A 15,104-nucleotide genomic window follows, 5' to 3' on the forward strand; every position below is an offset into this window, starting at 1 on the left:
GGTCCAGTCCTGCGCTGCCTGCAGTGGCTCGGAACAAGTCTGAGTCAGCGCTGTTTGCATCAGAGGCAGATTTTGGGCGGGAGGGGTCATTGGTTGTCGTGGTGGGTAGGTAGGGCCCCCTACTGGGGCCCATAGCCCGTTTCCCGAGACCGCAGATAAGGGCTGGCCGTTTATATCGGTTTTGGACCGGCACTCTCTAGCCCAGTGACGGCCTCTTTTGCATTTAGGACAAAGGCCAGGGGGAAGGGGGAGGGGAATCGTCCCAGGAACGTTGGGTTGTTTAATAGTTCCAGGGCATTCTCTAGCAAAATGTCCAATTTGTCCACATTTAAAACAGTTTTTAGGGCTAGATATTCGTCCTAGTTTTCCTGAAGGTGGAGTCTGGTTTTGGAGTATGGCTCCAATGGCCAAATTAATAGATTTAGACATTTTATGTTCAAAGGAATCCACATCATTGCAAATTTTAATCATACCATTTAAATCTAGGGTCTTTGTTTTGCCTCTTAAAGCAGCTTTACAGGCTGCATTAGCATTTTCTATGGCCAACTGTCTAACTATAATATCATCTGTATCTACCTCACCTAATATTCTTTCAGCTGCTTCTAACAGTCTGGCAACAAATTGAGAATATGGTTCATTATTGCCTTGTACTACCCTGGAAAGAGAGGTAGTAACCGCTCCTGCAGCAGGCACGGCTCTCCAGGCGGCCAGGGCAGCCTGAGCAGTCTGGGTTAATATTCCTGCAGGGAGTTTTTGTTGTTTTTCCTCCGAGGCAAATTTGCCCCTCCCTGAAATTTTATCAGAAGACCATGAAGCCATTTGTGTATGTTTTTTATTGGTAATAGCTTGATTTTCTGCCTTATCTATAAATTCAGCTTTCCAGGTTAGATATTGACTCCTGGTTAAAACAGACTGTACAATCTTGTGCCACTCAAGAGGCAATAAATGTCCCTCACCCCCGAGGCCCTCCAGTACTGTTAAAGTAAAAGGGGCGTTAATTCCATAATTCTTAACAGCCGAATGTAGTTCTTTAATTTGTTTAAACGTTAATCTCCTATATGTAATTTGAGAATCTCTCCTTGCCTCCTCCTGATCACCCCCTTCCTCCTCGGAGGCAGAGGAATCTAGGTTTTGTCCCTCCTCCTGCCTTCTGGTGGTGTCCACCTCCTCTTCTCCTGCTTCTCCTCCCTCCCCCTCTTGTTCCCGAGGTTGAGTGTTAGAGCGAGTAATTACGGGGAAGGAGAGGGAAACAGTTTGCGCCCCGGATCTGAGTCTATTATTGCGGCTCTTTGAGGCCAAGGGTGTTTTAGCGGGCTTGTTACCCGAGGCATGGGGGGTAGTCATGGCTTCCCCAACAAGATCCATTTGTAAATCATGAATTTGCAAAGTGAGGTCCCTTAAATCTCTTTTTAAATGAAGCACGTTTTTTAATTCTGTCACTTGTTTCAAGAGAGAGTCTTTGGATTTAAGGAGACCTTGCACCTCCGGAGGAACAGAAAATGATCTCACCATTTCCTGTGGTGGGGCTGACGGGAGAGAGGTGTCTGGATAGGGGGGAGGGGTGGGCCAGTGAAGGGCCCTTATCTCTGGAGTCTGTGTAGCTGCAGAAACTTGGGGAAGAGGAAAACGGCCATATCTTTCTTCCTCATAATGCGCTGTCTCCTCCTCTAGCTCCACCTCAGAGGGGGGGTTGAGCCTGCCATTATCAGGAGAAGTCTTAGGAATAATAGGATAAATATTTCTATAAGGTTTTAGTGACATATTTTTCTTTTTAGTATGGTTCTTGATGCTGTCTTCTAAAGGGGGTTGGACTTGTTCCTCTTTTTCGGGGATTAAAGGTGGCGCCAAGCAGCGTCCTGAGGGCACAGGCTCATCAATCACAGAGGGAGTGCGAGAGCCAGGCCGAAGGCCAGTGACCATAGGTTTTTCATTGTCACTTTCGCTTTTGCGAGACGGGCAACGTGACTCCGTTAGGTAATCCTCTGTTAAAGCTAGTAAGCGAGCACTGTCACCTCCCTCCTCTGCTTCCTTTAAAATATCTCTAATAACCCCATAGAAGCTAAAGAAGGCCTCGGGGATTTCCTCTCCCTGACGGAGTAAATCATTGATATTTTTTTCCTACCTTATTCCAGGTAAGGGGATGGATGTCTGGTCTGTGCAAGACCAACCACGGACACTTTTCTCCAACAAAACAAAAGAATTTTACCAAATCTTTCTTTTTAATTCTTATTCCTCTCTCCCTAAGTGATCCTTTCATTTCTTTTATAAATAAAACCTCTTTTGATAACGCTTTGCCCATGGTTGATGGGACGGCAGAACTTACCTCAAGACTCTCCCACGGTGCACGAGCGATGCGGTGTGGGTGTCTCTATCTTAATATAATCGGGGTCCCCTGCTCTCCACGCCGTCCGGTAGGTCACCATGCCTCGAGCCCCACGTTGGCCGCCACTTCCCCCGTCCCGCGGGTTCAATTATTCATGAGGCTCGAGGAGGCTCCTCCTAAAAGAAGAAAACCGATGGGGGAAAGAGAAGAAGGAGACCAGGCACATAAAGAAAGACAGAGACAATCTGAGTCGCGTCAAGGTCTCATTTATTAAAAGTAAAGCAGGGTTTATATACCCTGAGTGTAAGGAAGGGAGTATAGAGGGGGGGGGATGGAGAGTTTTTGTGATAACAAGAACGGGAAGTCTCAAGGTTAGGGGTGGGTCAGGCTGTTCTTTTGGCCATTGTGCTAACCCAAGCAACAACCTGCGGTTATTCCGAGAAGTATTTTGTGCAGATGACTCAACCAGATGCGATTTGCTCAAGGCTAGAGGGTCTTTGCTTTGTTCCGTTTAACTCCTTGGTCTCTGACGCAGAGGGACTTAAAGACAATAGAGATTGGATTGAGAGGCTTATTGTTTTGGGTATAAATCGCTTCTCAGTGGATTATTAGGCTGGTCAGTAACTGCACAAAAAGAAAGAGTGATAACACCAATCAAAACTTGTGAACATCTAGAATCTGCCAGCTACAGAGGTCTAGGTTGGTTATATCTGAAAAACTATAATCGTGTTTAGTATTAATCTTGCTCCCATTTTCAAATGGGCAGAACAAGAAACTCAAGAAAAATGTCAAATCAAGAAACAACATCCCCCATCCCCCTCACCCAATGTAAACAGCCAATGGAACAGTCACTGGCAAACCTAGAGGAGAGTATTCTAAGTGCTTTACAAATTCAATTGATAAACATCATTAATGAAAAATGTGAAAATATAAAGAAAGAGATAAGGGAGGAAGCCATAGCTGAACAAGAGGAAACCATAAACAAGGTGATAAGTGAAAAAGAAGAAGCCATAAAGGAGACCATAATAAAGGTTTTTCAAAGAAAGATGGATGAGTTCATAGAATCCACAAATTAAAAGGTGACCAAACTCCAGCAAATGTTCAAAGAAAATAAAGCTACTGAGCTAACCACTCAAATGGAAATCAAGGAGCTAAAGAAATCCATACATGATCTAAAAGAAGAGATGCAAGGCATCAAAAATGATCAATTAGAAGCAAGGGAGATGAAAAATAAAGTAGATAGCTTTGATAGCAGGTTAGACAATGCAGAGGAGAGAATTTCTGGGGCTGAAGATAATTTAGTTATTATAGAGAAAGAACAGAAAATGAGTCAATCCAAATCTAGGAAAAATGAGAGAGCACTTCAGGAGGTCCAAGATACAATTAGGAAACCTAATTTAAGGCTAATTGGTATTGAGGAGGGCGTGGAGAAAGAGGTCAATGGTATTGGAAATATACTTCAGGCAATCATCTCAGAGAATTTCCCAAATATCCAGAAGGGCAGACCCATCCAGATACAAGAAGCTTTTAGAACCCCAAACAGACCTGACCAGAAAAGAACATCCCACCGCCACATCGTAATCCGAACTGGATCAATAGAAACCAAAAAAAGGATCCTAAAGGCAGCCAGGGAAAAGGGTTCAGTAACCTATAAAGGAAAACCAATCAGAATAACCCCAGATTTCTCACCAGAGACCATGCAAGCAATAAGTGACTGGAAGCATGTATGTCATGCCCTTAAGTCAAATAACTACCAACCAAGAATCCTGTATCCAGCTAAGTTCTCATTCATAACTGAGGGAACTATATGCAGATTCTTATCCAAACCCTTTAGTGTACATTTAAAAATTGAAGTCCATCCTGGGACCTGTGCTAGGGAATGTTATTCCCGACACCTGTGCTATTCAATCTGAGAACCTTGCTTAGAAAGTGGCTGTCATGACAGGGGACAGGGATGAGCTATGGCATCCACACATTGATGTGGAGATCTAGCTTTCCAACAATATGCCCTTTGAAGCCTGCTGAACTCCCAGGAACCCCACCTGAATCCAGTGTTCACCAAGCCATGCTAAACACTAGGTGCCAATTGGAGGGTCCAAGGCCAAAGGCAGCCTGGTATGTCACACGTGCTGCCCTGCTCTACAGGACTTCTCTTACCAAACACTAGCTCAAAGACAAAGTATGGGAGGGGCACCTGGGTTGCTTGCATACCTTTGCTATGGTAAATAGTGCTGCAGTACACATCCTTGTGCTAGTGGCTTTAGTATGTCCTTGTTTTTGCAAGATTGGGTAAATGCCAAGTAGTGGAATTGCTGGGTAATAGGGGAGCTCTATGTTTCGTCTTTTTTTTTTTCCCAGTCCTGTGCTTAGCCTCAGGACCTGAGAACCGTCCTTGGGTTCTTTATTTTCCTGAAGGCTAGGGCTCTACCCAGTGAGCCTCAGCACCATTTCTGGCCTTTTTCTATATGTGGTACCAAGGAATCGCACCCGGGGCTTCCTGGGTGATACCAAGCATTCTACCACTATGCCATACTCCCGAGTCCAGAGTTTCCACTGTTGAGAAACCACCATACTGCTTTCCACAGTGGTTGAAAGAGTTTTCACTCCCACCAGCTGTGTAGTAGTGATCCCTCCTGACCACATCCCCGCCAGCATCTGTTGTTATTAGATTTCTGGATCATGGCCATTCTAACTGGAGTGAGGTGGAATCCCCGAGTTGTTTCGATTTGCAGTTCTTTAGGGCCTGAGATGGTGAGCATTTCTTCATGTGCCTAGAGGCCATTCATATTTCTTCTTCAGAGAAGTCTCCGTTCAAGTCTTTGGCCCATCTTTGAATGGGATGGTTGTTTCTTTGAAGATTCCTTTTGGAGAGATTCCATTTCTTTTAGCTCTAGATATATTTTAGATAGGAGGCCTTTTGTTGTATGGCTAGTGAAGATCTTCTCCCACTCGGTGGGCTTTCTATTTAACTTGCCATACTAAAGCTCTGCAGTTTACTGCAGTAGCATTCGTCCAAACTTGCTTTAACTTGCTGTGTTTCTGGTTCTTTATTAGGAATGTTTCAACTTTCGCCAAGGAGACCTAGTGTATCTCCAATTCTTTTTGTATAGTTTTCAGGATATCTGCCTTTCCCTCAAGGTCTTTGATCCATGTGGGGTTAATCCTGGTGCATGGTGACATAGAAGGATCCAACTTTAGTTTTCTGCAGGTGTTTATCCTGTTCTGTCAGTATCATATGTTGAAGAGGCTGTTGTTCTTCCATTCTGCTTTTTGGTTCCCTTATCAAAGAGTAGGTGGATATAGGTCATAAAGACAATATTTGCGGTGTGTGTGTGTGTGTGTGTGTGTGTGTGTGTGTGTGTGTGTGTGTTTGCACGCGCACGTGCTCGCTTACCTGCACATTAAACCTCTCTATACACACTTCAAAGTTTAACTATCAGGTTTCAGTTTCTTGGGTTTTCTGTATCTTGCTTTACTTATGAAATGAAGCTCTTTGGATATTTTACCAACTGTTAGAGTTCTGAGCAGAGCAAAGAGAACCCTAGACGTCTCCCTACCCCATTTCTCTCCCTCATCAGTCTGTTTCATAGGGACCTTTGCATGGGTAATCGTCGATACTTTTCTACAAGAGGAATGTGACCCGGCCTGTGAGTATTTAAGGATATATTAATTTAGTTAATATGTTCTCAGCTTTCAGTTGTTTCAGTAAAACTGCTATTGCTGTCAGTACTCTAGTGGCTTAAGGCATTTGAGGTGTAGCGGATAGTGCTTCATGGCCAGAGGAATAGGAACATTCACTCTGTCCCAAATTACCAGCAAAAGTCTGGCTGGAGTCATGGTTCAATTGGCAGGACCCCAGCCAAGCAAGCAAGTTGAGCAAGCTGGATGCCATGAGTTCAACCTCCAGTACTGCCAAAAAGAAAAAAATAAAGTTACTACTTAAGTAACAGCACTTTTAAGACCAAGTAAGAAGGCATCCTGTATGAATGTATAACGTTCATTGTTTTCTTTTTTCAATATAGCGGTCTTATTATACAGGCTAAGGTGACCCTGAACTGTTGATCATCTTACCTTACTCTTCATGCTGGGATTACAGGCATCTACAACAACTGTGCCACTTGGAAGTTAACTTTAGATACATGCTTTTTCTTTTTTGAACATGACAGGAGAATGATTTGATTGATTCAGCACCTCAGTGGAAAGCTGTATTCAGGAGACAAAAGGAAAAAAATCAAGGGGATCCCAACAACAGGTGATCCAGACACAGATCACGCTCATATGTGCCACGTTTCATACCTTCAAACCCTAGCTTGAAGTAGCACATGGGTGCTCTGGCCTTCCAAGGAGTTTAGTTCAGCCCCATTGCTTATTTGTCACATGTACTGTCTTATGTTTCTGGCATTCATGAACTGTAGTTGAAGCCTCTGGAGCTCTGCCAAAACAAAATGTCAGAGAAACAAGGCTGTCAAAACCACATATTTTGTGTATTATTTTAAAAAAAGATGTAGACATCCAGCTGGATAAATAGAAATAGGCTCCTTTGTTCTGAAGCCTGGTTGTTCATAAAGTACCTATTGCTCCTCTCAATTCCAGTGTGCAGAGTTCTCTCAAGTCTTGTTCCAGACTGAGCCTGATGTGAATGTCTTCCCATCAAATTAGCATTTGTGAGCAGCAGTCAGCCAGTGATTCATTACACCCCAGGGTTGGGGCTTGCATGCCTCTCCTTGCTAGGCAATGCCATGTGTTAGCACAATTACCCCATAATAGTGATGCCACCCATCCCTCAAATTAATTTTAAGTTGATAAATTGTGTGTGTGTGTGTGTGTGTGTGTGTGTGTGTGTGTGTGTGTGTGATGTTCTATGCATCATGATTTGGGCCCCACACAGCTGTTTGATTTGAGAAAGCATACCTTTGTTTCAAATGAGTTGAGACTAAGTGCAGATCCCAGTGTGATTCTCAGTGGGTGGTTAGGTGTGTGGTGTGTGGCTTTGTGGGGAGGACAGAGTTCAGCAGGGGTGGGATGCTAGGATGCTAGGATGCTAGGATGCTGAAACAAACCAGTCAGGTCCATCCAGAGGTCTGAGAGAGCTGGGCAGGAGAGTTTTAAGTCAGGCTAACAGAGGCCAGGAAGCTCCCAAGGCTACAATCCAGGAACCTGAGTGCTGTGGGACCCAAAGGAGGATGCATACCTTTGAATTAGAACTTCATACACACTGTGCTTGTAGAAGTAGTGTATCAGAGTGAGCCACTAAGCACCATATACCATTATAGCTGTATTTATCAGCCAGTAATGATTCTACTAGGAAATCAATTAAACCATTGATTTAGAACAGTTCAAAGGCCTTTTGTCTTTTTAAGCTAATATTATTTTACTATAAGTCCTTTATGTATTCTGGACATAAGTTCTTTGTTTTTTCAGATGCATGGACATATATTGTAAATATCTTTTTCATGCCAATACTAGGACTTGAACTCAGGGATGCATACTCTCACTTTGCCTTTTCTGTTCTATTCTTTTCTTTTTCCTTTTTCTTAAGTTGGGCATTCTACCAATTGAGACACACTTCTACTTAGAGCTTTTTTCTGGTTTATTGGAGATAAGATTCTCATGGACTTTTCTACCTGGACTGGCTTTAAACCACAATCCTCAGATCTCAAACTTCTTGAATAGCGAGGATGACACGATTGTGAGCCACCACCTGCACCCAACTAAAGAATGCATTTTGTTATTACCAGTCCTGGGGTTGAACTAAGGGCCTGAGCGCTGTCCCTGAGCTTCAAAAGTAACACTCTACACATGAACCACAGCACCACTTCCAGCTTTTTTCTATGTATGTGGTACTGAGGAATTGAACCCAGGGATTCTTGCATATTTAGCACTCTACCACTAAGCCACCATCCTAGCCCTCTTTTTTGGATGGTGATTTTGAACGGAGACCCTCGTAAGTGCTAAGCAGGTGCTGTACTACCTGGACAATGCCCCAAGCCCTCTTTTGTTTTTGTAATTTTCATATAATGTCTTGTGAATTTGATCTATGATGAGAATTCTTCATTTCTGTGAATCTGGATTTTCAGAGATGTGCCATGACACCTAGTCCTTATTTATTTTTTAATTTAAAGGATATTTTCCTTTCTCAAGATTACAAAGATAGTCTCCTATCTTTTTCTAGCAGCTTCTAGATTTTGTTCTTATATTCATATCTAGAATCATTTCCTGTATGTATATTATCTAGAAAGTGAGAGGTCCGTTTTAGGTATTTATTTGGTTGTATCAGACTGTCTGTTGCAAAGACCATCTTCATTGAAATACTGTAGAGCCTTCATTGAAAATCAGTTGGCAACCTGTGTGTGAGCCAATTTTGTTTTATTTATCCCTTTGTCCATCTCTAAGCCACAATGTTGTCTTGGGTACTGTAATTTGTAGTAACACTTGAATCAGGCAACCCAAATTCTCCAACTTCATTCTTTTTCATGAGAGGTTTGAGCCATTGTAATTAGGTCTTGTGTGTATGTGTGTGTGTGGGGGGAGGGAATGGACACTTTTTGCTGAAGGCTGGCACTTTGCCTCTTGAGCCACAGTACCACTTCTGGCTTTTTCTGTGTATGTGGTTCTGGGGAATTGAACCCAGGGCTTCATGCATGGTAGGCAAGCATGCTACCACTGGGCCATGCTCCTGGCCCTCCTTGTGTTTTTATATAAAATTTTTATCCAAGACTACAGGTTTTAAATTAGGGTTATTAGTAATTTCAGAGCGCAGTTTGAGAAAATCAGTATCTTATCCATCCATTTATTTAACTGATTTCAGTAGCATTTTACAGTTATAGCAAGTACTGTGTTTTGTAATACTTTGTTAAATTTAATTCAAGACATTTAGTATTTTACTTATATATTTATTTATTTATTTATTTTTGCCAGTAGGAGGGTATGAACTCAGTTCTTCAAACTCTCACATGAGTTTTTGCCCACAGATTCTGTTCTAACAGTTGAACCATATCTCCAGCTTGGGTTTTTGCTGTGTAATTAGAGATGTAGTTTTGTAGACTTTTTGGTCTGAGCTAACTTTAACCTCAATCCTCCAGCTCTGTCTTCTGAGCAGCTTGGATTACCGGCTGGGAGGGTGGCAATCCTAAATATGAAGTTCTTTTTGATCTAGAATTTGTAGTCTTAAATTTTCCCCAGTTATTTTTAGTATATAGAAAAACATAGACATGGTTGTCCTTGTGAAATCAGAACACCGAGAAAGAAACCTGAGGCAGGAAGATTGTGAATTTGAGTGCAGTCTAGGGCTACATAATGAGTACCATGCCAGCATAGGTGACATGCAAAGTCAGCCACTCAAAACACAACAAATAAAAACAAACAAAAAACCTTCTGTAGTATCTTGCCACACTGCAACTTTGTTAAATTTACTTAACTGTAGACACCACACATGTGGGACCATTATTTTGTGAATTTGCTACAGTTACAATCACATTTTACCACAAACAGTGGTAAATTGATTTGAAACCTTAACCTTTTTTTAACTTAATTCTGTGTTTTAATTGTAATTAATAGGAGGATTACCTTATATTCGCCAGATAGAAGGTGCATTACTTAAAAAACATGGATACCCCTTCTCATGTTTTTGTCCCCATTTCCCTGCCCCTACCTCCTCCCCTCATCTTGTTTCTCCCCTTCCCTATCCTATTTCAAATAAACAAATAAACATACATACAATATACCAGATAACAAGGGAAGATACTGTAACAATCTGAGAATAACCAAGGGACAACAAAAGAGATGAGAAATAACACAGTAAATTAAGAACAACAATCATATATTATCTAGCTCTTATTTCCATAACCTGGAGGTCCCTTCATTTAGCCTCATTGTATATAGCCTTATGTATCTAGGTTTTGTGCTATTGTAAACCTCTGCTAGGAGAGTCCAAGGTTTATACTAATTATGACAAATGAGGGAAACCATTGGGCCTATGTTCCTTTGATTCTGGCTTTCTTCACTTAATATGATTTTTTCCCAAGTCTTTCCATTTCCTTATAAATGGGGTGATATCGTTCTTTCTGATGGCAGCATAGAATTCCATTGTGTATAAATACCACATCTTGTTGATCTAGTCATATACTGAGGGGCATCTGGGTTCGTTCCATATCTTTCTATTAAACCTTTACCTTTTCTTTCTTTTTCTACCCTTTTGTACTAGCTAGCTCCTATAGCAAACTGAATTATGATGTAGAGCAGGCGTCATGGTAGAAAGCAGATATTCCTAGCTTGTTCTCCCTTATGGGGATGAATATTGAGGAAAATCTCTTCTGTTCCTCTTAGACTCGATTAGTGGAGTTAGTGAAGAGGTGTGCGTCTGTGTGTCTGTGTGTGTGTGTGCACACGTGCTGGTCCTAGGGCTTGAACCAAGGGCCTGGGCAATGTCCCTGAGATTTTTTTGCTCAAAAGTAGCACTCCATTTGAACCACAGATCCACTTGTGGCTTTTTGGTAGTTTATTGGAGATAGAGAGTCTTTCTTGCTCTGGCTGGCTTTGAACTGTGATCCATAGATTTTAGCCCCCTGAGTAGCTAGGATTACATGTGTGAGATAACATCACCCAGGGCAATGAAGAGTTTCTATCTGAAATGAGTTTTGAATATTGTCTTTTTATACCTGCTGAAGTGTTTGCATTTGCATTTTTCTTCTTTATTTTGTTACTGGAAGGATTGTACCGAGTCAGTTTTTGAATCATATGTGCTAGCTTTTTTGTACATTGCTATATTCTATTTGCTGTTTTAAAATAGTTTTACTTTTTTTGGTAAGATTTGCTAAGGGCTTGTCAATTTTGTTAATTCTTTCAAAGAGCCAACTCCTTGTTTTGTTGATTCTTTCTTAATAAGGACCAAGAATCACAACAAATCAGAGAAAGGCTGGATAAGTGGGACTGCATTAAACTGCAGAGCTTTTGTGTGGCAAAGGACATAGCTAGTAAACTAATCAGGAAGCCTACAGAGTGGGGAAGATCTTCACCAACCAAACAACGGACAAAGGCCTCATATCTAAAATATATCAACAACTCAAAAAATTCAATCACTCCAAAACTAACCTCCAAAGTAACAACCATCCCATTAAAAAATGGGCCAAAGACTTAAAGACAGTCTTCTCTGAAGAAGAAACAAAAATGGCCTATAGACACATGAAGAAATGCTCAACACATCTGGTCATAAAAGAAATGCAAATCAAAACAACTCTAAGATTCCACCTCAATCCAGTTAGAATGGCCAGGATCAGGAAAACGAATGACAACAGATGCTGGAGGGGATGTGGCCAGGAGGGATCACTACTACACTGCTGGTGGGAGTGCAAACTCGTTCAACCACTATGGAAAGCAGTGTGGCAGTGCCTCAAAAGGCTAAACATAGAACTCCCCTATGACCCAGCAATTCCACTACTTGGCATTTACCCAACCATCCAGAAACAAGGACATACTAAATCCACTAGCACAACAATGTTCATGGCAGCACTATTCACCATAGCAAAGATATGGAACCAACCCAGATGTCCCTCAGTTGATGAGTGGATCAACAAGTTGTGGTATTTGTACAGAATGGAATTCTATGCTGCTGTCAGAAAGAATGACATCGCCCCATTTGTTAGGAAATGGAAAGACTTAGAAAAAATCATATTAAGTGAAGCAAGCCAGACTCAAAGGAACTTAGGCTCAATGGTTTCCCTCATTCGTCAAAATCAGTAGAAACCTTGGGCTCTACTAGAAGAGATCTGCAATAGAGCAAAATCTTGATACATAAGGCCATATAGAATGAAGCTAATTGAAAGGACCTCTAGGATATTGAAACAAAAGCCATATAACGAATGATTGTTGTCCTTAATGTACTATGTTGTCTCTCATCTCCTTTGCTATCCCTTGGTTATCTCATATTGGTATAGTATCTCACTTTGTTATGTGATATATTGAATTTATTTGTATTTGGATATTTGAAATTTGATAGGGAAGGGGGGAAAACTAAGACGGGAGGGGGGTGTGGGGGGGAGGGAAATGGGTACTAAGACATGTGAAAGGGTATCAATGTATGTGAATTAATGCACCTTCTATCTGGCAAATATCATGTAACCCTTTTACTAATTACAATAAAAAATTTTAAAAAAATAAAATAGTTTTACTTTTTATAGAAAATATTGGTCCATAATTTTCTTGTAATATTTTTTCCTTGTCATTTTGGTAACAGTTACCCCACAGCTTTTTCTTCTTAATGTTTAAATATTTTTTTATAATTCACTAGCGAAACCATCTCTGGATTTTTCTTTATGGGATATTTTAAATCACAAACTCTTTTTCATTCACACATGACACTTCATATTTCCTACTTGTTATGTCTAGGTTGCGATGATTTATGTTCGTAAAAGAATTGAGGTACTTGCGTCGAGGTCTTCACAAAGGCTGCTTCTCTTGACCGTTCTTGTTCCACTGCCTAGTTTAATTTACATTTTCCTGACTCTTTCCTCCCAAGCTTCAGTTCCACCCTGGTCAGCAGCCTCCATCTCTGACCTCTGTGTTCCTCAGCTCCCAAGACTGCTGCTGAGTCCTGAGCCGCACCTCCCCAGCACTGCAGCCTAGATGCCCCAGGCAGAGAGCTGGAGAAGTAGGACTGGCCTTATGCTTCCTTTCTCTCACAAATCCTGTCTGCCTGGTTCCTGAACACACTTGTGTGTGCTCTGTATGTGGCGAACTTAGTCAGGACGAGAGGTTCATCTGATGCTACTTACTCCATGGTGGCCAGAGGAAAGCTCTTTCTTCCCCTTCCACTAGCAGATGTTAATTGTAGAAAATGATGGGTTTCATGTTGACATGTACATGTTCATAACGGACGTTGATCCTATCCATTCTTTTACCCTGTGGTATTCTCTCTCTATTCCCCTACTGGCTCCCTGAGAAATATTCTTTTGAAGTAAATACATATCTATGAGTTGAGAATAGCTTCTATTTGATCAACTGATATCAGAGAAGAATGGTATTTAAAGTCTATTTTTTTTTTGGTACCAGGGATTGAACTCAGGACCTCATGTTTGCTGTGTGGGTAGCCATGCCACTTATTGAGATATGAAGGAATGAGCTGAGGATGTGAGGGTGGAAGTGGGGGAACCAAATTTCTGTTTAATTATTTTGAGATACCAAGTAGACAGTCAAATGGAAATGTTATGCGAACAACTTTGTAGAAGTATTATCTCAGCTAGGCACTAGTGGCTCAAGTTTTTAATCCTAGCTGCTCAGGAGGTTGAGATCCAAATATCAAGATTCAAAACTAGCCAAGGGGAAGTGGCACTGTGAGCAAAAGAAGCTCAGGGACAGCCCCAAGACCCTGAGTTCAAGCCCCAGGGAAGAGGAGAAATACCTGAGAAAAGTACTCAAAAAATGTTCTTTGCAGAAAAATACATCAATCTGGTATGTATAAATTATGTGTATTATATATATCATACCTTCAGTATGTGTGTATTTGGCATCTAGGATAATATAGTGAGCTATGTGTCTCTCCATTACGCCCGTGTTCTTAAATTGCTGCTTTACTGTGTTTGAATCTCTCATATAAAATTAGCCCGTGAAGGCCAGAATGTAATAATTATTCATTCATTATGCTCTTTTCTATCCCAAGTAGTTAGAAAAGTATATTCATTAGTAAGTACTTGAGACATAATGTATGAAATACAAAACCTCCTATCCTATAAAGCATTCATCAGCAACATGATTGGATCTTGTCTGGTAAAACATTAAGAAGTTGTAGTACTATCTGGTACGGTTTTCAGGTTTATATACAAGAAGGAATAGGAGATGCACTAGGTCTCCTTGGCACAGGTCGAAACTTTCTCAATAAGGAACAAGGATCACAACAAAGCAGAGAAAGGCTGGTACGTGGGACTGCATTAAACTGTAGAGCTTCTGTAAGGCAGAGGACATAGCTAGTCAATTAATTAGGAAGCCTACAGAATGGGAGAAGATCTTCAGTAACTATACAACGGACAAAGGTCTCATATCTAAAATATATCAACAGCTCAAAAAAATTGAATCACTCCAAAATTAATCTCCAAAGTAACAACCATCCCCTTAAAAGATGGGCCAAAGACCTAAAGAGAGTCTTCTCTGAAGAAGAAATAAAAATGGCCTATAGACACATGAAGAAATGCTCGACATTTCCGGTCATAGACGAAATGCAAATCAAACCAACTCTAAGATTCCACTTCACTCCAGTTAGAATGGCCAGGATCAAGAAAACTAATAACAGATGCTGGAAGGGATGTTGCCAGGAGGGATCACTATTACACAGTTGCTGGGAGTGCAAACTCGTTCAACCACTGTGGAAAGCAGTATGGCAGTTCCTCAAAAGACTAAACATAGAGCTCCCCTATGACCCAGCAATTCCACTACTTTGTATTTACCCAACCATCCGAAACAAGGGCATACTAAATCCACCAGCACAAAGATGTTCACTGCAACACTACTTATCCTAGCAAAGATATGGAACCAACCCAGATATCCCTCAGTTGATGAGTGGATCAACAAGATGTGGTATTTATGCAGAATCAAATTCTATGCTGCTGTCAGAAAGAACGACATTGCCCCATTTGTAAGAAAATGGAAAGACTTATAAAAAAGCATATTAAGTGAAGTAAGCCAGACTCAAAGGAACTTAGGCTCAATGGTTTCCCTCATTTGTCATAATCAGTAGAAACCTTGGGCTCTCCTAGTAGAGATTTACAATAGAACAAAATCTAGAGACAATAGG

At 41.2% G+C, this 15,104-nt stretch overlaps 1 protein-coding gene across 17 annotated transcripts in view; it reads left to right on the plus strand.

Moving 5' to 3' along the window:
- Positions 1-15,104, plus strand: part of Epb41l4a (erythrocyte membrane protein band 4.1 like 4A) — a 773,501-nt gene that overhangs the window by 256,813 nt on the left and 501,584 nt on the right. The gene's annotated exons all lie outside the window — the stretch shown is intronic.

The sequence above is a fragment of the Megascapheus bottae genome, chromosome 4 (genome assembly GCF_031878675.1).
Source record: "Megascapheus bottae isolate mThoBot1 chromosome 4, mThoBot2.hap1, whole genome shotgun sequence".
Classification (NCBI taxonomy): Eukaryota; Metazoa; Chordata; class Mammalia; order Rodentia; family Geomyidae; genus Megascapheus; species Megascapheus bottae.